This window comes from Muscardinus avellanarius (assembly GCF_963383645.1).
Source record: "Muscardinus avellanarius genome assembly, chromosome: 15".
Taxonomy (NCBI): Eukaryota; Metazoa; Chordata; class Mammalia; order Rodentia; family Gliridae; genus Muscardinus; species Muscardinus avellanarius.
The window spans coordinates 29,605,425-29,632,167 of NC_137801.1; positions in this window are offsets into that span (position 1 = coordinate 29,605,425).

A 26,743-nucleotide genomic window follows, 5' to 3' on the forward strand; every position below is an offset into this window, starting at 1 on the left:
TTTATGAAAATTTTACATACAAGCCAATGGTGGTGGTGCATGCTTGTAATCTCAGTATTAGAAGCCTGAGACAGGAGGATCTCAGGTTCATGGCCAGTCTTAGCTACTTATTGAGGTCCTTCATAACATAGTGAGAACTTGTTTTAAAATTAAACATAAAAAGCAGGGATGGGGTGCAGGTTGGAGGTAGAATGCCCCTGGGTTCAATCTTCAGTACCAAAAAAAAATATGTTTTTATTTATTTATTTATTTTGTGGTACTGGGGTTCTTGGAAACCCTTCTACTTCCGGATTATACTCCCCGGCCTAGATTATATATATATATATATATATATATATATATATATATATATATATATATTTTTTTTTTTTTTTTTAATTTGGAAACAGGGTCTCTTAAACCAGCGAGGTTGGCTTCGAACCTGCGTGATTCTCCTGTCTCCACCTTCCAAGCATGTGCCACCATCCCTGGCTCATATGTATTTTTTTAATGAGTTGTTTGATATCTATATTAAGGGTTTCTGGCTGCTTTTTTGCTTTTAATCATGTTTTTTGCTGTTGTTGTTAAATTTTAGGGTTTTTTTTTAAGAGTTTATATATGTTTAAAATAGTTCATCATGTATGACTTTACCAATATTCTTCCCAGTCTATGGGTACTCTTTTCATTCTGTTGACAACATCCTTGGAAGAGCAGATTTTTTTTTTTTTTTTTTTTTTTTTTTTTTTTGGTACTAGAGTTCCTGGAAACCCACTACCTTCGGGCTACACTCCCAGACCTACTTTTTTTTTTTTTAATGTGGAAACAGGGTCTCTTAAGCAGGCTCCACTGGCTTCCAACGTGCACGATCCTCCTGTCTCCGCCTCCCAAGCACGGGGATTACAATCGTGCACCACCACGCCCGGCTAGAAGAGCAAAACTTTTTAAAATATTTAAGAAATTTATCTTATCAATTCTTCTTTTTATGAAGCGTTCATCCTATTATTTGAGCATCTAGAAAGTCATAAGACCATTCAGTTTTTTCTATGTTCTAGAAATTTTATAGTTTTGAATGTTACATTTAGATTTGTAGTTCATTTTTTAGTCAGCTTTTATGAACAGTGTACAGTCTGCATCTAGATCCACTTTATAAAGAACATGAATGTCCGAGGCAGCGTAATTTTAACTTTAATGTTTCAACCAATATTTGATGCAACTCATTGATTTATGTGTATGATATGAGCTAAAAATTAGGGCTCTGCTTCCTTTTTCTCCTTTCTTTTCCATTCTCATTTATCTTTCTTTCTTCTCTATCCAATTGATCCATCAACATGTGCTAAAAAATACTTTCTGTTTCCCCTTTAAGTTGATTTGACACTTTTGTCCTAAATCTTTAACTTGAAACTACTGGGTACATTTTCAGACTTTCAATTTTGAGTTTTGATTTATTTGTGTTTCACTGATTCCCTATTATCTTGATTATATGTGTTATAGTAAGTTTTAAAGGGTAATGAAGTGAAACTTCCAAACTTATCCTTTTTTAATATTATTTGGTAATTTGGGGTTCCTTCTTTTGCTACAGACAGGTTTGGGAAGAATTGTCCTCTTAACCTCAAGTATTTTACTCTATGAACCTAGTTTATATTTTTATTATTTATAATTATAAACTCTTTAAACAATATTTTATGCTTTCCCTAAATAGTTTATGCTGTCCTTAAGTGAAATATATATAATTCTAGCCAGGCATGGCAGTGCACGCTTGAAATCCCAGTATTTGGGAGGCTGAGATAGGAGGATCAGAGGTTTTCCGGTAGCCTCATATACTTAGTGAGACTCTCTGCAACTTCATGAGAGCCTGTTTCAAAATATAGAAGAAAAATAGGGCTGGGGTATAGCTCAGAGGTGAAATGCCTCTGGGTTAAATCCCCAGTACTGCAAAATAAATAAGTTAATTAATTAAAATGTTTTCCTTCTTAATGTTTTTGAAAAATTAAAGAAAAACATTTGATTTCTATATGTTGTATGTATTATGAAACCTTAAAAATTCTCTTATTCATAGCACTTTTATAGATTCCTTTACCTATTTTATGAACAGTTGGAATGTCTATGTTTAATAACAACTCTATTCATCTTTTCCAAGCAACATTTATTTCACTTATCTTTTTGCCTTATTATATTGCTGGGATGTCTACTACAATGCTTAAAAATAAGAATAATTCTTTCTTTGTCACTGATTTAAGAAAAAAAGGAATAACTTTTCACCATTAAGTTTGCTATTAGCTATAAAGTTTTTATATCTGCTCTTGGTGAGGTTGAAGAACTTTGCTTCTTTTCATGACTACTTATTAGAAATATTTTAAAATCATAAATGCTCATTTAATTTAATATCTTTTCTGTACTGTTTAAGTAATCATGATTTTTTATTATCAATTAATGTAATAAATTATATTGATTAAGATATATTATATAGAAACTACTCATTTTGAATTCCTGGAATAAACCCTACTTGGCTATGCTGCATTTTCCTTGTTATATATGGTTGTATTATATTTGGTTATATATTGTTATATAACCATATATATTATATATGTTATATATATTTGTTATATATATGTTATATATTGTTATATATTGTTATATATTGATTTTTATATTTGCATTCATAAGAGATACAGGTTTGCAGTTTTTTCCTTTGGAATGTTTTTGTTTTACTTTCATATTAGGATTATGCTGCCTTCACAAAAATAAACTGGGAAGCATTTCTTTTCATCTACTTTGGGAAGAGCTTGTGAGATATTAGAATGACTTTTTCTTTCTTTAAATAGAATTCACCAGTGAAGAGTAGAATTCACTAGTGACACCATGCAAGCCTTGAGTCTTTTCTAGCAGTGATGCTGCCTTTTTCATTCTAGGCTTCAATCATTTATTTACTTTTGAAAGTTTATCTTAGCCGGGCGTGGTGGCACAACCTTGTAATCCCAGCATTCGGGAGGCTGAGATTGGAGAATCGCAGTTCGCGGGCAGCCGCAGCTACTTACTGAGGCCCTCTGCAACTCAATGAGACCCTGTTTCAAAATAAATAATAAAAAACAGGGCAGGGGGTATAGCTTGGAGGTTGAATGTCCCTGAGTTCAATCCCCAGACCCAGAAAAGAAAGTTTTTTTTTTCTCAATCATTCTTACTAGTAAATTTATCATTTTTTACTTTTGAAGAAATAACTTTTGACTTTCACAATTTTATCAATTTTTTATTTTCTATTTCATTGACTTTCACTCTTATATTTTTCTATTTCTTACATTAGGTTTTATTTTTCTTTTTAGTATTCCTTAAGGTAAAAGACTAAATCACTTATTTCATGCTTTTCTGATTTCATAACATAAGCACTGAAAGCTGTGCACCTTATTTATGAATTGTTTTAGCTACAGCCCACTAATTTTGATGTGGTGTGTGTGTGTGTGTGTGTGTGTGTGTGTTTGTGATCGTTCTACTTAAAATATTTTTAAATTTCTATTGTGATTCTTCTTTGATGCAGAAAATATTTGGAATTATTGCATCTAATTTTTAAATGTTTGGGGGATTTTATCAAGTTTTGTGGCAATTGATTTCTTTCTTTCTTTCTTTCTTTCTTTCTTTCTTTCTTTTTTTTTTTTTTTTTTGGTGGTACTGGGGATGGAACCCTTCTACCTCCGGCCTATACTTCCACTACTATTTTCTATATTTTATTTGGAAACAGGGTCTCTTAAGCCAGCGAGGTTGGCTTCGAACCAGTGCGATCCTCCTCTTTCTGCTTCCTAAACCCAGAATTACAAGCCTGCGCCACCACGCCCGGCAGTACTGATTTCTTGTTTGGGGCAGAGATTTTACTTATGAACAAATAATTGACTTGTGTTATTTTTAACACCTTGAAATATATTTTTTCTATATGGCCCAAGATATGAAACATCTAATTTCATGAAAATTCCATATTCATGTGAGAAGAATGTATATTGTTTATATATATACAATATATATAATATATTCTGTATATATAGCATATATTCAATGTATTATATTGTTTTTATAGAAGTATTCTGCTAAAATCAATTAGGTTAATTTGGTGATAGTATTAATCAACTTTTAGAAATATTAGCTAATCTCTGTAAATTTATTCCATCAATCATTGCAAGTTTTTCTTAACTTCCAAATATGACTGCAGGTTTATCTTCACTTTAGTTCTGAAAATTTTTGATTAACAAACTTTGGAACTTTGTAGGTATGATTTATACATATTTAAGACTAATAGATATTCTTCATTTTATTTTTCTCTGATATTAACACCGCCACATTCACTTTTTATGCTTACTGTTTGCAGAAAATGAATATAATTCTGTCTTTCAACCCATACCTGCATCTTTGTGAGGAATTTCTTACAAACAGCATGCAGCTGTTAATCTTGACTGATAATCTCTGCCCTTCAATTGGGTTCTTTCCCTGTATACATCCAGCTTCTCAAAGGAGACCTCTGTGTGCAAGTCTATGATGATGGTGCCTACTCTGTTCTGTAGCTCTCCGTCCCTTTGTTTTTCCCTCCATGCCTCTTGTGGGGGGTTTCTGAATCAACGTTTTATTAAATATTCCATTTTATGTCCTCTACTGCAGTTTTAGCGATGCTTCTTTGTTTTACTTTTAGTGTTTAATGGGCAAATTACAATGTGCATCTTTAACTTTCAATGTATCTTCCAAAGGCCTGTCTGCACACGCCTGGACAGCTTGGCCTTGCCCATGACATTGCCTTTTACTAACTTCTTCATAGACACCAACACTATTATTCCTTCAGTTTACTGCTCAGAAGTTATTTCATCAGAAAAGCCTTCCATGACTCCTCTGTTAACAAAAAAAATTGCAACCCACCCTTATGTATTTTTATTTGCACCTCACCTTTATGTATATTTATTTATTTTATTATTTATTTGTGGTAATGAGGATTAAACCCAGGAACATTCTATCAACACGTTACACCCATAGCCCTATTTTATTTTTTATTTTGAAACAGAGTCTCACTAATTTGCTGAGGGCTTTGCTAAGTTGCTAAAGATAGCCTCAAAACAGTGTTCCTCCTGCCTCAGCCACCCAAGTTTTGGGATTACAGGTGTGCATTGCCATAACCAACAACTCTTCTCTCTTGCTTTTTTTCATATATAAGACTTATATTTGTGGAATGTTTATTCATTAAGGTAATTAACAGGACTGATTGTGCAAGGGGATTTGAGATATTCCATTTGAGTCTATACAAATTAATAATCATGAAGCTGGGCATAATGGCACACACTTGTAATCCCAGCATTCGGTAGGTGAGACCGAAGCATCATGGTTCACAGCCTTAGCTACTTAGCAAGACCCTTCACACCTCAGTGAGACCCTGTTTCAAAAAATAAATAGACCTAAAAATAGGACTGGGAGTGTATCTTGGAGGTTCAATACCCCTGGGTTCCATCCCCAGTACCAAAAACAAACAAACAAACAAAACAAAAGACAAATGAGTAATATGAGTCAATATGATTGATTGTTGATATTTTAACACCTTTGTAAATACTATTTCAAATTCAATAAATAAAATTCAAAGGCTTAATTCATTTGTTTTATTTTTAAGGTCATTACTTATTTAAAAGTAACTAACTATAAATCATCCTTTCAATGTTCAAAATTCTCTCTTATTCTCTCTGACATCCTTCATTCTTTAAATTTCCACTTATAACTGCATGTTTTTCTCAACCCTCAAGTCTGACATAAGGCTCTTTCTATATATTTCAAAAAGACTCTATTCTAATAAAATCTATTTTCCAGTGTTGTAACTTGTCTCAATGCCCAGCACAGTCCCTGGCACATAGATAACACTCAATAAACATTTGTAGAAAGAAGAAGGAAGAAAATGAGTCACGTAAACTTCTAATCAACATTGCTCAATGCCCTACCTTCTTTTTAACTTCATGAAGATAGATAAAATTTCAAGATGAAATACATTAAAATAGAAAATCTTTTTCAATCCAGTTAGATCATATGTAATTTAATCTTTGCATTCAAGCTTAAGAGAGAGGAGGAAGTCATTATTTCTGGCTGTCAAGTAATGCTTAAGCAAACTCTTATTGGTTTACTATGGCTACATACACATGGAGAGAATCTTCAGAATATGAGGTTGTATTGCCTCTATATGTCCCATATAGTCCTAACTGCAGTGAGCACTATGGTGAAATATTAAATAAAATGCCACCGTTTCTTGACTTAACATTTTCCATCTTGTTGCTTAGTTACTTTGCCCTACAATATTTCAAATTCAGTTACTGTTTGAAGCAAAATTTTTAAGGAGAGAAATGCTTTGGGATAATGACTCAGTTCCATAGCATATCCAAATCTTTCAGAAGACCCTCGGAGATATTAATAGATGCAAAACAAATTCTATCTTTCTAGCATTTTTACATCTCTTTTGCCTACTATCCTTTAGACCAATGCCACTGCGTTCCTCTTTCAAGTATTTAATAATCACTAATGCCCTCACATTTATGTAGGTCTTGAATTGCCCATTTCATTTTACATCTCTATCCCAAATCTGCACATGAGAATCTATTATCCCTCCATCTGTGTTCCCAAAGTCCACATTCCATCACTCATATTTGTCATCTATTATTTGGCATAAACATAAATCTAGTTATGTTTCTAATATCTTTTCAGCAGTACACTGCATTTGTTGGACATAAATTAATATGCAATCTCTCTACAAATAAAAAGGGCATCCTTGAAGGGCCTGAGTAGGAGTGGAGATATTCCATAATCTTTTCTCTGTTCACTGGCTTATTCTCTGGGTAAGAAGCCAAGGAAGAGACAAAGGAAGTGGTGTTGAATGATGGAGAGCCCATGATGTAAAATGTGATTCACCCATGTGTTGCTGAATGCCTACAGTAAAATAAGTTCATTAAATGTTTACATGATGAAAGGTTTGGAGGAAAATTGGTAAAAGTTGAAGTTTTACACTCATGTGGCAGGGGTAAAATCATGACAAAAGGTATAGATGCAGTCAGATGATGGCAAAGCAAGGGACAAAAATAAAAGTAGTAATATGTTGGAGGTTTACATCAAATTTATATGAACTTCTCCCATCCTGAGGCCTGTGGTCACTTTTGTTTCATTTCCTGGTTCATCCTTGATCATGGGATCTAGGATGGTTGACCTGCTACATTTTGCATGTAATTATCCACCCCCCAACTCACAGTTGTGAATATTCTCACCTTGATTCATGTCCGTTGGCAAAACCAAATCTGAATCAGAACAGCGTGACAAGTCATAAGTCCTGATTGCTCTTGGAATGTACCTCAAAGTCAAAGAACAGTTTTGGAAATTACTCACACTGTTAAATGGTGTCAACTGAAAAGCTGGGCATAAAAAAAGTGGCATGTGACCCAAGTACAATGACACATGCCTATAATCTCAGTCTTGTGAGGATGAGACAAGAAAATCACAGGTTCAAGGACAGTTTCGGCAACTTAGCTAAATCCTCATCAGCTTAGTGAGACCCTGTTTCAAAATAATAAAGGGCTTAGAATGAAGCTCAGTGGTAGAATGCCCCTGGATTCAACCCCTACTACCAAATAATGAAGAAAAGAAAGTTGTGATGACTTTATTAGACTGAACAATTCTAAGAAAATATTATGTAAAGCAGCTGTTTTCAACAAACCACTGAAAAACTAGGCTTTGAGGAATTGAAGAAATCTTTCCTAGAAGGGGAGTCAGAGTCAATTGCATACACATTTAAATTGATAATTTTCTATGTCTTATTTCATTCATTAAAAGAGGATTTCACAGCACCTGGATTGCTTTCATATTATTGTCTACTAGAAAGTCATTTAATTCTCTAAACAAGACTACAGCTACCAGAAAAAGGAATATTTTATGGGAGTATATTGTTAAGGGATACAGACAAACAATCTGTTGTAGAGAAAACAGTCTCATACTAAGTAAAATCACTGTACTTGACTCCAAATTAAGGAACATAAATAAATGTTCTACTGAACTTGAAGAAGTAAATGAAAAATAGAAATTTTACTATTTCCATTTTTTTTATTTTTTCTCTTATAAAGAAATATTCCAGTCATCTTTCAGGAACTTAAGAATATATGAACACATACAAACATACATATTTGTGTCTGTGTGTATATCTATACATATAAATTCTAGTGATGATTTTATATAAACATTCTGTTAACCTCCAGTTATTATCTAAACTAATTAGTAACTGTGGCTAGAATTACAAATGAGCGGGTTTGCAACTTATAGCACTTAGGGAGTGAAGTACCATTGACAGTAATTACTTTTCCCCTTGAGGGCCCCTGAGAAGGAAAGTATAGCATTTTCCTACTGAGGAAACTCCATGTTAATCAGACCATACAAAATTATAAAATTGGCTAATTGATAACTTATTAACATTAGAAACATGCATACTCATCAGTAGACAGACTTTTAAAATAAATTCTTGTTCCAATTGAAAGTGAATATTGCAATTGAGACTTTAAGACACTATTTTATTTAATTTCATGTTTTTGCATTTGCCGTAAGTCTGTTACCTCTAATCAGTTCTAGAATCTCTAAGAAGTTTAGGTACAAGTAAAGAAAACCAGTTGCTATGAGGCCTCTAAACTTCCCTGTAATAAACAGGTTAATCTATAGCACTATTCTAAAAATGTTAAAAGTCATCATCAGCGACTACAACAGAAACCAGTTGAGATAAAGCAAGATCACCTTTGAGTGGCTTCTTTCTCTAGGGATGCACAAGGCCTGGTTCTTCACTATGTGAGGGGAATTAATACTATGTAGAAGATAAATAGCTGATAATGCATGTCCTCACTATCCCTAATGACCCACCTATGCCAAGATTTTATTTGAGCTGTTCTGCTTTATCTACAAAATTTTGTAGCACATTTTCTCTCCTAAAATAATAATAAAGAAAAGATATCTTATGAAGAGAACAACTGTATTATAGTGTTGGAAGAAAGGTCACCTCAATAATAGAAGATCTTGATTCTAACAATCTCTTAAAGCTTTAGTGAATGTAGAACTTTTAAAGATGATTGCAGACAAGATCAAGCTATATATTCTGAGAAAAATTATTTCATGAGTCTCAGTTTAGAAATGTATAAAGGGGGATGTGGTGAGGATTTCAGGAAATAATTAAAGAACAATATCTAAAGCCATACTTGGTGGTGCACGCCTTGCCAATAATACGAGTACTTGGGAGGCTGAAACAGGAGGGTCACAGTTTAGAGAGCAGCTCAGCAGCATATTGGGACTCTCAGCAATCTAAAGGGACCCTGTTTCAAAACAAAAATAAAATAATAATAGGCTACTGTTGTAGCTCAGAGATAGAATGACCATGGGTTCCATCCCCAGCTACCCCACTGCCACACGCACACATAAAAGAATAGTGTCTGGCAAAGTACCTGATCTACAGCAGGTACGCAATGAACTCTAGAACACTGCTTTCTTCCACTCTATTTTTACATTCCTACTGACCATCAGGCCAAGCAGCACATACAAGAACAAATAAAATACATATTGCTTTCAGGTGAGATAAAACCTAGGGCAAAAGAGACCCATGAATTTATGAATTTACATTGAACTTTAAAAGGGCCTAGGACTAACTAGAGCAAAAGAAAGAGACAGAGAAACAAAGAAATACATCTCAAATGAGTGATAAAATAGCTTGGGCTTAAATATCTTTGATTCTTCTTAATTTGAATCTCTGAAGATTTTTCATTTTTTTATTCTGACTATATTTCTCTGTAGTATTCCTGAGTACTTTCCAGAAAGTCCTCTTCTTTTATTTTGCTATTGTGTGCTTAAATTAGTCCTAGAATATTTTCAACAATTTAAAAGATATGTATTTTCAATAATATATAACAATCTTTCTTATTACTCGGTGTCTGAAGTTGAGATGTAGATAATTAGTCACTAGAAGGTAGAATATCTCATTCTAAATTGTCTCTTTTGGTCTAAATGTTTATGCATCTTCAAAAATCATATGTTGAACATTTAACCCCCAAGGGGATGATGTTTAGAAAGTAGAGCCTTTGAAGAGTGATTAGGTCTTGAAAACAGGCACTATGAATGGAATTGTTCATCTTTAAGGGTAAAAGGGCTCTCGAAAGACCTGTGCCCCTTCTACCATGTGAGGACACAGGCAGAAGTGCAGAGTCTGCAACTTGGAAAGGAGCCGTTTCAGTTGGATTTTTTTTTTCAAAGCTATGACTAAAATACCTAACAAGCACAAGTTAGAGAAAGAATAGTTGATTTAGCCCACCGTTTTTGAGGTTTCAGTTCATGGTGGGCCTGCTTCAAGGCAGAAGCACCTTGGCAACAGGGCCTTCCGGCATGGCAGAGGAAGAAAAGCCACTCTCATCCCATCCAGGCCAGGGAGTTCAGAAAGAAAAAGAAAGCAAAATAGAGAGAGGAAGGGACCAGGGACAGTCCCCAAAGCCATAACCTCAGGGATCTACTGGTTCCAGCCATGTCCCACCTCCATAGCTAGCTACATTATCTAGTACATGATTCACAAACTGTAATGGAGGCCCTCCCCATTTCACCATCTTCAACTTTAGAACTTTGAGGAGTACATCTATTGTTTATAACCTGTGTAGAACATAATCACCACCCAAGCAGACTAAGACCATACCATAGCAAAATGGCTAGCTTGTTTAAATTGGAATGAGGGAGAAAATATAGGGAAGGAAAAAGAGAGGAGAGGAGGGAGACAGAAAGGAAACATATGAAGCACCTTTATGGAATCTAATTTCAATTAACTGAGAAGAGAGTAGCCTCCAGAGAACTCAAACTCATTGTGCGTCTGTAAACTAGAATTCCAGAGAGGCATGGACTCTTCTCAAGAACATTTTTATTTTTATTTTTTTATTTTTTTATTTTTATGTTTTTATTGGTGCATTGGAATCATACATCTTAATGGAGTACAAGATGGTAGAGGAATAATGCACACATCATCCAGTTAGCCCTTACCCAATTTCTACCCCAGTTTCTCTCCCTCCCTCCTTCTCGTGTTTGGTTTAGTAATTGACAATGATATGTGTGTTAATGTACATCATGTGCATTAGAGAATTTCCCTCTTCTTGTCTCCAATCCCCTCAGTTAGATCACCTTATTTGCTCATCTATAGTATCTCCTTCTTCATCTAGAGTTCCTCCTATGACCCATTTTCTCCCTAGCTTTTGCATATCAAGAACATTTTTAAAACTTCATTGCTCTTCCCTTCTACTGTCTCTAGAATCCTGTATATATTTCTTTGTTGCTGCACCTCCAGGAAGCAAAACAGAGCTGGTAATATTCCAGAAAGAAAAACTAAAGCAATCACAGGGCTTCTGAGTGGGAGTAGCACCAGGGAAAATGGTCAGAGATGCCAGCAGAAAGGAAAAGGAATAAAACTCTTCAACCTGGAAAGACAAAATCAAAGGGTGCCAAACTGATTAAAATCTTAAAAATATAAAAAAGTGCTGATTGATGAGACTAAAAGAAGCACAGACTTCACCTTTAAAATCTGAAATTGCCGTCCTTAAAGGAAATCCTTAAAAGAAAAAAAAAAAACTGAGCAAGGTAAACTAAGGACAAAAACAAGTGAGGGCAGCATTTCTTTATCCAGAAGATAATCATCTTATAAAACCCTTAACCCCCAAGAGTGTAAGCACTGACCGCAAACCTAAGTATATTTTAAAGGGGGCTGGATGAATTTATGTGCCACAGGGCCATCAATGGAGATTATGAAGAGCTGATGCATGCTCTACCTCTAAGGTTGATGTCAGGATGAAAAATTACAGCTACTCATGGTTCGTTCCCCAGGGTTATTGTCTGCGCAGATTTGGGGACTGGATGGAACATTAATCCAAACCAGTCATGGTTATTTCTAAGTTTCTAAGCTTTATCCTCTTAATTTAAAACTTACAAAGTTGTGAAGGAAGCTAAAAGAAAACTTAGAGGTTTCCTAGTCTAACACTCATATTATTCATAGAAACATGAGTCCTGGGGTCATTTTGATGGACCTTAAGTCACCTAGTTGATTGATAGATAAGTGACAAAATCAGTTCTTTTACCTCCCAGTAGAAAATTTTCCAGTGTTTTTAGGCAACAGCATTAAGTTCCTTTGGCCCTCATTGGCAAACTAAAGAAAATGATAAGACATAAGAGATGGTTTCAAGATGCAACCCAAAACACTAATCACTGGGGTCTCCCTTTCCCAACCAACAAATTAATTTCTTAATAATAGCTTAAGACATTTCATCTACCTCTCCAATCATGTGTGTTGAAATCTACATAAGTTTAATTTTTTTTATTAACTTTAGTTCTCAGTCAGTTATGAAGCCAGAACCAAGGCAAAATCCTGACGGCAACATTTTCTGTTAAAGAAACTTGAACCTACAGACATCAATGTCATCCCATCTTACTGAATTTTAAAGCTTATCCTGGTGAGCAGTTCTACAGAAAGTAAATGGTCTGGCTACCTAAGACTTTGCATGTCTAGACACCCCCCAGCTATAATTTAATTCACTGACCTTGAACTAAATTATAATAACTATCCCTCCCAGAATACCCTGAGAAGGTGAAATTACTCAGTCATGGCTGGTAAAGATGGCCCTTCTTCACTAATTGGTATGCATATATTTTCAGCCATTTAACAGAGTATTATACTACTCAGCATTGCGTCTCAACTTTGCTGAAGAGGATTTTCTGAGATATCTGATGAAAATAATGCCAGGGTGGCAGTACATGTCTGTAATCCCAGTATTTGGGAGGCTGAGACAGGAGGATCCCAGGTTCAAGGTCAGCCTCAGCAACGTAGTGAGGCCCTCAGTACGTTGAGACCCTGTTTCAAACTAAATACAAAGGAGTTAGGAATGTAACTCAGAAGTAGAATGACCTTAGGTTCAATCCCTAGTACCAATTAAATGAATAAATAAAAGACTAGTAATTATCATGTAAAATATAAAATTATGTGGTACATGAGATCACTTCAAGGATATTGTGATTTTATTATACTCACTGAAATTAAAAGTAATCAAATCACACAAGCAGTTAGTCAGTCAAAAACTGGCAAAGCTATGATGACCAAAAGGACAGTCATGGAATCCTATACTAGTGGCAGTTAATAAGAACTTAGTGACCAAAAGATTATGCAAAATATAAGCAGTATAGATTAATTGAAAATGTTAATGTATAATTATAGGCAGAATATAAATGTTTGTGAGCAGTAAAGAGTATGAAGAAACTATGCAAAGAGAGAAGAGCCTATCATTCTGAGAATACAGTCCATCTGAGGTGGAAATTTTGCCAAGGGATTTACTTACCCTTTGGAACTTCTGAGTAAGTCCTTACTTGGCTGTAACAAGAAAGTGGAAAGCCATGTGTCCATAGAGAAACTGGTGGAATTACCCAGTGTGAATATCAGGTCACCAGAATTATCTGCCTGTACCAGTCAACAGTGCCTCCTTGCACTTGGTAAAATTCTAGTACTTCAGGTTTTATATCTAATTATTATGTTTTATGTTTGGGGTTTTTTAAAGTAGACTATAACCAACCTAAGGGAAAAATTACTATTTGAAAATATTTTTAACCTCTTACCTGATGTAGGCAATGACATTACCTATTGATTCAGCAATCACAGATTGCAAGAGGCCACCCAAATGAAGGAGAAGGGGGCCATATTTCAAAGTGCATTTATATTCATGACCTGACCTTTAGATTTCTTATAGAGTTCTGAAAATGATTTTTCATAAGATAAAATTATTATTCTTGCATGTAGTAAATCTATGACAGCTGACATTTTCCAATAAACACAATTTTTACTCAGCAGAAAAACAAATTTAAATTTTTTTAAAAAAACATTCTACTCCTGCCTGGCTATGATATAGAAATCATGCCCAAATGATTTTCTGATTATAAATAATTAAGAGTGAACCCAAAATATGAAACTACTGTTTTTTAGTCACTGTAAAAATATATATCACAGAACTCTGACCACTAACAAAACAAGGAAGGAGAAAAGCACTCTGCTTTCTCTCAGCTGAGAGGGATTAAAATCAGTGAAGCTAGGCAACTGAAACTTCAGGGAGAGGAAGATCGAGCACATGCTAATTTTGGGCCAGTCAAAGAACAGTTATTGGGTATCTTCATGGCAAATAATTTCTGGAGCTCATCTAGAAAGGAATGGTTTGATTTACCAGCCAGAATGCCAAGTCCTCTTTGTTCATGTAAGGGCGACTCAGTTGAGGCCTCAGAAGAATCAAGGTTTAATATGAAAGCTAAACAAGCCTTAGAACAAGGGATACTCTATAAACTGCCCCAGCACCAAAACTTGACATCAAATTACCTGAAGAAAAAAAAAAATACCTACCAAGACAAACGAAGTCACTCTTTAAGTTAATACAAGTCTAGTACTCAAAATGTAAAATCTTCACCCTCAAAAACTAATCACTTCTCCTATATTATGTAGAGGCAGGAAAAAAAAACTAAGAAAAATTAATTAATGAAAGCAGCAACAGAAATGATAAAGATGATAAAACTAAAAAAGGGTATGAAAACCATTAACATGCTCAAATCCTCCAAGACTTAAAGATAAATATGCCAAGAGGAAAAATGGAGAACGTAAGAGGAGAACTAAATGGAGCTCTTAAAGATGAGCCTAACCTACCACTAGATGGAATGAGCAACAGCTTAGACACTGCGGAAGGGAAGAGCAGTAGACTTGAAGATACAACAACAAAACGACCTAAAGTAAAACAGAAAAAAAGAGAGATTTTTAACAAAGAAGGACCTCAGTGAATCTTGAGTTAACGTCAGTATAAAAATGTACACTTGGGTACTAGAAAAAAAGAAAGAAAAGGAAAAAATCCAATTTCAGGAAACATTATGATAAGTGAGATTAGTCAGTCACAAAAAGGAAAAAATTGGATGCTCTCCCTAATATGTTGAAGCTAGGGAGAAAAACGGTCAGAGGAGGAACTCTAGACAAAGAACCATAGATGAGCAAATAAGGTAACCTAACTGAGGGGGATAGGAAGGGAAAAGAGGAAAATTCCCTAATGTACATGACGTACATGTACATTCACAAACGTATCAAAGTCAATCAGTAAGCCAAACATGAGAAGGAGGGAGGAGAGGGAGTGGGTAGGAATTAAGGAAGAGCTAGGTAAGTGATATTGCATGTATGCCTCCACCATCTTGTACCCCACTAAGATGTATGACTATAGTGTAGCAATAAAAGATTTTTAATAATTTATAAATTTTTTAAAGTTCTCAAATTGTCCAAAATTTTCCAAATTTTGCAAAAACTGTGAATTCACAGATTTTATGTTAAAGTACCATCAAAAATTAATCTAAAGACCACTATAATGGCTATAGTTAAGTAAACTCCAAGTCAAAGACTATTAACAGGCATAAAAAGGGACATTTTATGATGATATACGAATGAATTCCTTATGAAGATATAACAATACCACACTGTAAGTGACTTAACAGAATTTCAAAATTCATGAAGCAAAACAACAACAAAAAAAAACTAAGAAAACAACCTCAAAGTATAATTGGAGATTTCAACACTCTTATCCTAGCTGTAAAAATCCAAATAAACGTAGTATCAGGAGAGACACAGAAGACTGAGCCACACAATCACAGGACTTGACGGAATTGACATTGACGGAATGTTTTGCCAAACAATAGCAGAATATGCGATATTTTAAGTTTTACCCATGCCGCATCCACAAAACAGACCACATGTTGATCCATAAAATAAGGTAATGAAGAACAGCAAGTCATTTACAAGAAAATGGGTGGAACTAGAGAATGTTATGCTAAGACCGGCTATTCTCTGAAAGCTGAGTATGGAATGTTTTGTCTCATACATGGAAGTGAGAAAGATACAAAAGTAAAAAAGACTTTAGATAATTGAGAAGTGTAACCAGTAAAATAGCGGGGGGAGAAGGGGGGTTTGGAGAGGAGAAAGGGAAGAACTGAATAAAGAAACAGCTCAAATCATGCTGCTCCCGTGTATGCGGACATCAACACCAATCTAGCTGCTTTGTTTGGGTAGGGGAGGATATCAGAATGGGACCTGAAGGGACACACAACCAATAAAATATAAAATAAAACCTGATTGCCTGATAGTCATTGTAAACACTGATTTATCTCTCAAAATATCTCCGCAGGTGTCTCCACAAGGTGCCGATGTTGCTTCCTTTGAGTCTACAGCAGATGCCAGAAGAGAAGCTTTCACAGAAGAGAAGCTTTCAGGTCATGTGGTTTATAATTTTCTTGAGGAATCCCCTTGCTATTTCCCTAATGGCTGCACCATTTCCATTCCCCTTCATAGTGTACAGAGTACTCTTTTCCCCACAACCTCACCAACACTTGGTATTTCCCATTTTTTTTTCATAATAGTCATCATGACATGATGTGAGGTGAGATCTTAGTGTGGTTTTGATTTTCCTGATGATAATTGATGTTGAGTTGCATGGGCTTAGCATATTTTGACTATAATTCCTTATCAGATATTTAATTAGGAAATATTTTCTTCTAATCCATAGATTGCCTTTGCATTTTGTTGATTATTTTCTTTGGTGCATAAACACTTTTCTATTTACTATACTCACCATTTAAAAAAATATCTCCAGCCTTATGTTTGTTGTAGACAAAATTTGAAAACAAGCTAGATATATATCAAAGGATAAATGGATGCAAAAATTGTGAGATACACACATACATACACCCACACTTACTAAAATATTATTCTTTCATAAAGAGGGAAATTCTGTCAATTGCCACACATAATGAACCTGGAAAATACTGTATTAAGTGAAATAAACCAGAAACAAAAGACTAAATACCACAGATTCTCACTTCTGTATGGAATCCTAAAAAAAAGAAAGAAAATTGAATACATATAAACAGAGAGCAGAAATGAACTATCAGAAGGAAGATATAGTCCAAAAGGCACAAAACTGCTTTATAATAAGTCTAGAAATTTAATAATAGTCAATAACATTTAATAATATCTATATATTTAATAGCATATTAAATATATTTTACATTATTATCAATATATTTAATAATATCTATTATTAAATAGATTTACTAGTCAATAATATTGTCTTGTTACACTAAGGAAATACCGAAAAATTGTTAACAGACTAAGCAGATGTTAGGTATCATTAACACACACACATACACATAACATATGAAAGGGTATATTAATTTGATTGACTTAAATAACCATTTTACTATGTCTTTAATATACTATAATAAAGATAATGGAGATATTCCTGAAAATAAACCTGTGGGGCCCTATGGTTTCAATGGAAAGTTCTGTAAGACTTTAGGAAAAAGTAATACCATTCCTATACATACCTTTTCAGGAAACGGGAGGAAAGAACAGTCTCCAAGTAATTCTGAGAGGCTAGCATCACCCAGACACTAAAAATAAGACAACTGTAGAACAATATCCAACATGCATATGAATGCGAGAAAACTTCATAGATGAAATAAAATCCAATAATATATCAGGGCAATTTAGTAAGTTCATCCTGGAAATTTAAAACTTCTTTATTATTAAAATCAAGTATTATAATTCATTACACTAAAAGAACTAATGGGAAATGTCACATCATCATCTCAAAGGATGCAAAAAACTGCATAATAAATTTTAAGGCACTTTAATAGAAACATCAGGAAGATAGGAGTAATAGAAAGTTTCTTCTCCTTCAGCCAGCTAAAAGAGATCAATGTGAAGCCGATCTTCATTACTTAATTTCTTTATTGCAGGTGAAAGATCAAATATTTCTCCTAAAATCAATAATAAGTCATGGATATCCACATTCTTTATTTCTATTGAAGATGAAGACATGCAATGAGTCTATATAGATTTTTGCAATAAGTTATATTGCCTTAGAAAAGTGTAAGTATGTTCACAATGCTAGATGCAGAATTCTATAACATCTATCAGGTCAGGATTTTTACTAGACTGTCTGCTTGATCTATCAGTATATAAAAATGTCCTGCAATTCAGTTTGGGCAAACTCTCTCAATAATTCTACCAATATTTGTCTCATCTGTTTAAGGCTACCTTGTAAGATAAATTCAGGGTTCAAAATTGCTACAACTTTGTGGTGAATTGTTCTTTTTATTAATTACTAATACTCAGTATCTCTAGCAATATATTTGACTTTGAAACTTATAGTTTCTGATAATATTTTACATTAACTCTTTTGTTTGGATATTTGCTTGTGTGTATGTGTGGCACTGGGAATTGAACCCAGGAGTGTTTTTCCTCTAATCTACACTGCTCCCCCAATTCCATTTTTTTTTTTATTTTGAAACAGAGTCTAATTTGCTGAGATTAACCTTTAACCTGTGATCCTCTTGTCTCAGTCTCCCAAGTACAAGGATTATAGGCATGTGCCATCACACCTGGCTTGAGATTTTTGATATATATTTTGATGACTTGTCTTTCAACCTTTTTATATCTTTATATCATAGGGATGTATCTTGCAAAGACATATATGAATTTGTTTTTTGCTTTTGTGGTTCTCTCTCTCTCTCTCTCTCTCTCTCTCTCTCTCTCTCTCTCTCTCACCAATGGATTATTTTATATTTAGAGTAATTGTGATTATTAACACATTTAAACTCATTTTCAATTTTAAGTTTTCATGCCATTTTTCTAAATGTGGAGATTTTTAGTAATAGATGTGATTTTTTGTGTGTGGTACTGGTGATGGAACCCAGGGGCATTCTACCTCCAGGCTATACCCTTAGCCCTATTTTTTATTCTTTATTTTGAAACAGGGTCTCACTGAGTTGCAAAGAGCCTCACTAAGTAGTAGCTGAGGCTGCCCTCGAATTGCGACCCTACCATCTCAGCCTCCCAAATGCTGGGATTACAAGTATGCACCACCATGCCCAGCTATTAGATGTGATTTTAATGTACTGAATTACATAAACTCATTGAGTTTTAAGATCCAGCTTTTAATATTTTTCTCTAGTTGCGTTTGTTACATGACTGGTTCTTCATTTGAAACTCTTGAAAAGTCTTTTCTAAAAACATATACCAAAAGAGAGAGAGGAGAAGAGGCTTCAGTTGATGTCTGTTTCTTTTTTGTGGTTTTAATAAATTTATTGGTACATTGTAATTTTCAACACATGATATTCAAAGAGATACATTTACACACACATCACTTAGTGTGTTTCCCTCTGAATCCTACCCTACTCTTCCCCTCCTTCCTCAATAGGATTTTTAAATTCTTCTCCCAATAAGGAGATGATATATTTGTGAGAATTTTGGATGTGGAAGGAATTGTGTAGAGACTGCCTAATCCATTTTACATGTGACAATGCTGAAGCCAGGGAAGTTCAGACACTTCCTTCAAGGTCACAAAGCAAATTAGTAATTGTGACATGACTAAATTTAAGTCACCTACCTTTGTGTCTAGTGTTGTCCTTTCAGATTTATGTTGTGCCGACTACTGAATACCATCCCTTCTGCAATGAGATAGTAGCATATTGCTTCCTGAAGGAGCTTGTAAGTTGAATCAACTCTGAGATATGCATATTAAGAAGGATGTGAAGCAGATGGCAAAATGCAAACGGATTAGAGTTCCAAGGTTATACAGACTCGAATCTATTTAAAGTAGTGATAGTATGTTTTAAGTCTTGTCAGTGACTTTGACAACAATAGGCTCAACTATAGTGAAAGAGATGAAATACATTCCGACTCAAAATTGCCCTCCGTAAAACGTGTTTATTTCAATATCTAACTCATTATTTCTCATTTACGTATACCCTAAGGCATTACTTCTCTATGATTTTTACCTTCCCAATGTGTATTTGAATATTTTTTTGTCATTTATTTCTCCTCAAAGGCATTAATAGGCTTTTTAAAGCCCTATTTCATTCTCTTTGTTACTTTTTCAAATACTTCAATTTTTTTAAATATTGTTTCCAGTTAATCCCAAGTGAGACATAAAATGAAGAGCCAGAGTAGAGAGTAATTACCCCGTATTTCAAAATGTAGGGCTACTATAGTAAATTCAATGTTGGAAAATTGTGACATTGGGTCCCCACAGCGTCAACAATGGAAACGTGGCTGTCGTACTCAGAAGGAGCTTCGGGTTTCTCTATGGAAGAAGGCAAAAGGAAGCAGTAAAATCCCACTTCAAATTGTACTTCAATTTCCACGTTAGTGTTCTCTTTTGTAAAGATGCTTTGCCAAACCCCCTGGCTCAGCAGATTTTTTGAACATCAGCCTCTGAGATTTCAGTCCAGGGCTGCATTCTGAGCATGTTCATTAGCAGATAGACCAATTAGGCATTTTTCTGACAGCAGCCAATGTCATGGGGTCTTTGTTGAATTTCTGTCACATCTTGTATTTATGAAAATAAACTGTGTCCTTGGGAATTTCAAAAGGTAAGGAATTGTGAACCAAAAGAAAGCACCAGAGGAAGATGAAGCACAGACCAGTTGGGTCTGTGCCAACTTCCGGTGGGGGCATTTGCTTTCTCATGATGGGGATGATGCTCTATGGTACCTAGGTCCAAAGAGGCAGAACTGAAATGCAAACCTCCTAAATATTAACATCTAGAATAGCCTAATTTTTAATTAAGCCCATATGTATCGATTAATTTAGAGAAGAAAGAGATCTGAAAAGTTGTCCTATTTTATTATAAAAACAGACACATCAAAGTCTGAGAAAGGGCAGGGTTGAGCTGGCCACACTTTTGGGGACACACATCATACTGAGTTCAGTTCACACCAGCTCCATGCTCAGCCTTTTAGTCCTTTGACTGAGGGGCTCATGCAAAGTGGTGGATCCTAAACTCTGCTTTGAACCTTTGTTTCATTTCATGTGTTTCTTCTCCCTCTGTTATTTTTTTCTTATCCCAGTTGTAGTCCTATAGCTAATCTCTTCATTTTTGAATTCTCTGGAGCTTCACTTTGCATAGCCAAATCATTCCGACATTTAGCATTGAATGCCCCTTCTTTTCTTCCTGCTTTTTAAGATGCTCTCGAGATTTGTATCTTTCCCCATGCACAACCAAGGGATCAACCCTGCCTTCTACTCATGCCCTTAAGAGGTTCCTTCACTTAATAAAATATCACAGTTACCCATATCCCCAGACATACATGCACATACACACACACACACACACACACACACACACACACACACACTTTAAAAATATACTGAGAATGAGCAGCAAGGCTTTTAGTGTGGTTTAACCTAAATGCTTCTCTTCTCTTTGCCCTTTCAATATTGACTAGAACCTCCTTTACGAGACTCCTTTTACTTTGCTTTTTGTCTATGTCTTGCCTCTCTGTGGTACCAGATCTGCCTTGTGCTTAGTGGGTGTTACCATCCCTTTGGCTCACTTCACCAAGATTTTTATACTCTCTGGTGACCTTCATTTGCAAACTGAGCCAATCCAAGATAGAAAGTTCATGTTTCAATAATGTCTCTTCATAGTACTTTCATGAAGTGGATCATGAAATTAAGTTATACTCTCCAGCAATGGGATTTACCTTTTGTATGTGATCCACTTTCTTCTCCTTCTTTGGAAACTTTTAAGATCCTCTACTTGTCTCTTTTGTTCTGAAATTTTACAACTATATGCTTTGGAGGGGGTATTTTTCCATTCATTATGCTTGACTCTCATTCTGAAAATTCATGCCTGTCAATACCTTTTTATTAGTAATGTTTTCCATATTTTGGGGGAAAATCTAATTTCTCTGTTCTTTCTAATGGTTTGTTGCTGTACTCATTTCACTATATATGGCACCCTGTTCTTTTTAATGGATGCAACATTTTCTTCTTACTAGGATGGCCATGAGATATAACACATTTATTTACTATTCATTTACATACTTCTAAAGATCCAATAATTGTATTGAATTGTGCTTCACAATGCCTTCATTTTAGTTATGACTCATGAGTTACAAGTTCAAATGTTTTATTTTATGAATGTTGACTCTAGGACAATATGTAATTATGTGAAAATGTTAATGTTGTTCAAAGACCATAGAAAATCTTGTTCCTGGCCTCTGACTTGACAGCCTTGAAGCTTATAAAAACAGAACAAACTTCATATATTATACAACTTTTGTCGGCCAAAGACACATCATTACAAAAAAGCCATCCCTGTGTCTCACAGTCCCCAAGGCTCAGTTGAAAAACTGATATACTCTAACACTAATCAATGAATTGACTGAAAATATATAAAGAACACAACCTATATAGCTGCCTCTATATAGGAGCAGATCTTTAAAATTAGTGAAAGAAATAAAAGGTCAAATTAATTAGAAATAAACCAATGTTCAAATGAACTTAGTAAATAAGTCCTTCAGAACAAAGCCAAATCAAAAAGTTCTTAAAGGCACAAAGGTGATTGGGCTTGAGCAGGAAGCAATAGTGAATCAGTCCTGAATTAATAAAATGCCTTCTATATAATAAATAAATTGTGCCACATTACAACTGAATAAGATGACATAAGAAGCATTTCAGCATCAGACGATGCTAAAACTGGAGAAAATATTGCAGGACACTTAGAATCCTTATCTACATGGTGAAGCAACTGAGACCAAAATAAAGAAGAAACTATTTCACGCCCTCACAAGTAGTTAATGGCCCATGCAACAAGTATGCAGTTTTTCCAAGATCAAACACTTTAGTCTCTTTAGTCCCACAACTTCACATTCTCCTTAGTATTATAATTGGTCCTATAACTGAGCACCTAATTCAACTATAATTCAAATCTCTACATGAGGAGCAATAAATTCTCATTATGGCCCATGTAGTTTAATATGGACTGAAATAGAAGTTCAACAAAATAAAAGACCATTTTAGATCTATATGTTTTAAATTGAATATTATCTAGAAAAAAAACATGAAATGGTACAAAGATGAATGATAAAAAGCAAAGGTCAATAAAAGAGATAAAATAGAACATTTGGCCACTGAAGGAATTTGGATTGTCAAATCTAGAAAGAATAATGCAAAATAGCAACTTCCCAGAGCTAAAAGACAGCTCTAGTCCATTATTCCTCATCTTCACACAGATAAAATTGAGATACACCAGGATAAATACAGATACAAATAAGAAGCAGCTCTTGATTTAAGTCTGGCAGAGCCCTGTGTTAGTGAAATAAGAGAGTGATGGTAGAAAGGTCTCTAAACTTTTGGAGAAAATGGACTAACACTAATATCCTATTCACTTGGATATTTTCCTACCAGAAATCTCGGAAATAGACCTATCTTGCAATAAGATAACACAAGAGAGTAAGCTGCCTAACTAATCCAGGAAAAATCATATTCATTTTTCCCATGATAAAGACATACACTATGATTAAGCATGCAGACTCAGAATTCATAATGTCTGTGTTCAAATTCTATACTTTATCACTAGCATGTCAATTTAAGCAAATTATTTAAAGATGCTTTGGGCTTCTCATATATTAACTGAAGAGGGGAGATTGGTACCCACCCCACAATTTTTTTAAAAAATTATGGGACATGGCCCAGGAAATACTAAGTGATTATTATATTCCAAATCTCTATATGCATACTATCTGACATATGATAATATTGTTTTTGGATGTTTGAAAAATACCAAGACAGAAATGCTGATTTTAAATTTTTCTATGAAATTCATCACTAAATTGACTTAAGGGAGGAAAATAATGTGATAAAGGTGTTTTTCAGCTTTTATACATCAGAATGACACTTTACATGAGCGCAGAGAAATACCTTGGCCAAATCATAACCATGACTGTGGAACTGGTGAATTTCTGACCTTCATAATTGGCATTTGTTTGTTCTCAGTGGTGCTAAGCTCTGTATGCATGAATGTTCAATTGGCATTTTTCTTTACTTTTTATTGAAATTGATGAGGCAACATCATACCCCTCTAAACATTAAGTTCTACATATACTTACAGTCCCAAAGAAGAACTTGTTTTTAAACATCCAGTAAATTGGCCTCCAAATGAATTCTCAACTGCAACAATAGACAAAAGTACAAAAGAAAAAAAACTAGAATTACAGACATAAATACAAGAACATCCAATAGTATGGATTAGTAGCTAAACTGAATAGTAAAGACATTCCAAATGTCTAAAATTGTTTGTGGTAAGAACCTCAATCAAGATTTTAGTCTAAGTTTTGTGAAATGACTATAGACAGAGGCAAGATATTAGAGTCTTAACTAAGACTCTAGTTATGCCAATGCTAATAAGCACTACAATAATGCAGCATAAGTGTTTTTTGTAGCCACTGCAGTTTGCAAAATATCGCAGTAAAATCCATAGGGTTTGTACAAAGGGAAAATAAAGTTAGAGATACAACACTAAAATTTTAATCAGTGACATGGTTTAAAATGGAGATAGGAACCTAATGCATATGGCCAGAATAATTTAACATATATTAAAAGATTAAGAAATGCATAAAAGCTACAATATATAGGGTGCTTTACCTTAAATAAGACATGAATTTTTGTGATGAAAGTGGGCAACGGAGAAGTTGCAGCTTATTAGTTCTCATGAAGAGGCAGATGGAGTGTTCTCTGTGTTAGCTGTTATCTGACATAATAGGGAAAGTAGTAACTCTAGATCTCTAGATGCTGTAGGGGGTGACTCATTACACACAGGAAAAAGAAGTAGCTGAATGATAATGGGGGGTTGCATACATGTACATGCTTATAAGCACAATTCGTATTGTGTGTTTTTGCACTTGTATTGTGTGTGAATCAGTTAAGCCAGACACAATTTTCTCTTTACTCCTAATCATACATAAACAAAAGAAAAGTTCACGCATTGCTCAAATTGTTTCCTTCATATATCAATAGTATAGGGGAGCAAATTGTTTTTCCAAACAGATATTATGACAACCTAATCACTGATACAAATACTTTTGAGACTGAGAATAATATTGCCAGAAAAAAATTAAAAATAATTAGCATTGAAAAATTTAGAATTAGGGAGCTATTAGCATTACCTGGCTCATTTAAACTAGAAGATTCCTTTCTTATTCCTTTCTTATTCTTGTCTTGAATTTTTTTTGCTATTTCCTTTCCTTTTGTTAGATAAATTCAACCATTTTCTAAATTCCCTAAGAATTTTTCTCTAAATTATAATTTTTCCTGTTTCTTTTGCATCATTTCAAATTATTTTCTATTTCAAAAGTATTTTTCATCTAAATTTTTTTCTTCTAAACAGAGACTATTAACATCATGTGCTAGAATGAAAAAAATCTAAAAATACTTTATTTAACAACTAGAATTTATCTTAATGAAATTTAATGAAGTATTTAATTAAGATGTAAATATTCCTGTACTTGTACAATTCTCATACTCTCCCAACACATGTCTATTTGTCTTGTAAAATGGAGAAATAAGTAATTTTCTAGTAGAGCATTTTCTGCAATATTTAATTTGTATAGCCTACAAGTGCTTATTAAGTGCATATTTAGAACAAACAGCATCAGGTAATTTTAGAAAATACTTTGGAACATAGTACGTAAACAGCAAGTATCTATTGATTAAAGAGTAAATAAAGGAAAAACTTATTGAATGTAACTACTTCTTTTTTTTTTTTTTTTTTTTTTGGTGGTACTGGGGTTCCTGGAAGCCCTTCTACCTCCGGGCTACACTCCCAGACCTATTTTATATTTTTGAAACAGGGTCTCTTACGCCAGCGCGGCTGGCTTCAAACCGGCGCAATCCTCCTGTCTCTGCCTCCCAAGAGCGGGGATTACAAGTGTGCGCCACCACGCCCGGCTTGAATGCAACTACTTCTAATAGAATTGTATATAAAACTCAGGCTCATTTCAGTATTATTCGTAATGGCTTTCTATTATATCTAATGTTTTATTAAAATTGTACTATTTGAAGAACTACATGAACTATTTTTTTTTAATCTTTTTTTAAGTATACTTCTGCCAGGTGTGGTGGAGCACACCTGAAATCCCAGTACTTGGGAGGCTGAGACAGAAAGGTCAAGGTTTGAGAAAAGCCTCAGCAAGAAGTAAGACTCTCATTAACCTAGCAAGATCCAGTGTCCAAACTAGAAATAAAACTAGGCTGCGGGGGTAGCTCAAAGGTAGAATGCCTCTGGGTTCAATCCCCAGTACCACAAAAATAAAAAATATAATATAATTGCATTGGTGCATTATAATCTCACATCATAATGTAAATGAATTATTTTTAAATGTAGAATAGATAGTAAAGTTCTAAAGTAAAAAAGTTATAATTAAAAAACATCATCTCTTCCATTTCTTATGCACAATTCTTACTGCTTTTTCCTTATGTTTTAAAAAACGCATATACTGCACTTTTTAGATTTTTAATTTTTTTTCTTATATGCTTTTATTGGTGTATTATAGTCTCACATAATAATGTAAATTATGTTGACAGTAACATACATGCACACAGTACTTGGTGGTTCTCCCTCAAAAAACCAGAAGCTTTCCTGTATGCTAACAATAAATCCACTTAAAAAGAAATCCAGAAAACACTTTCACTCAGGATATCCCACAAAAAAAAATACTTAGAAATAAACTTAACCAAGGAGGTAAAAGACATCTGCAAATAAAATTATAAAACATTGAAAAAAGAAATCAAAGAAGACCATAGGAGTTGGAAAGATTTTCCACGCTCTTGAATAGGTGGAATAAATATCATCAAAATGCCCATACTTCCCAAAAGTGATCT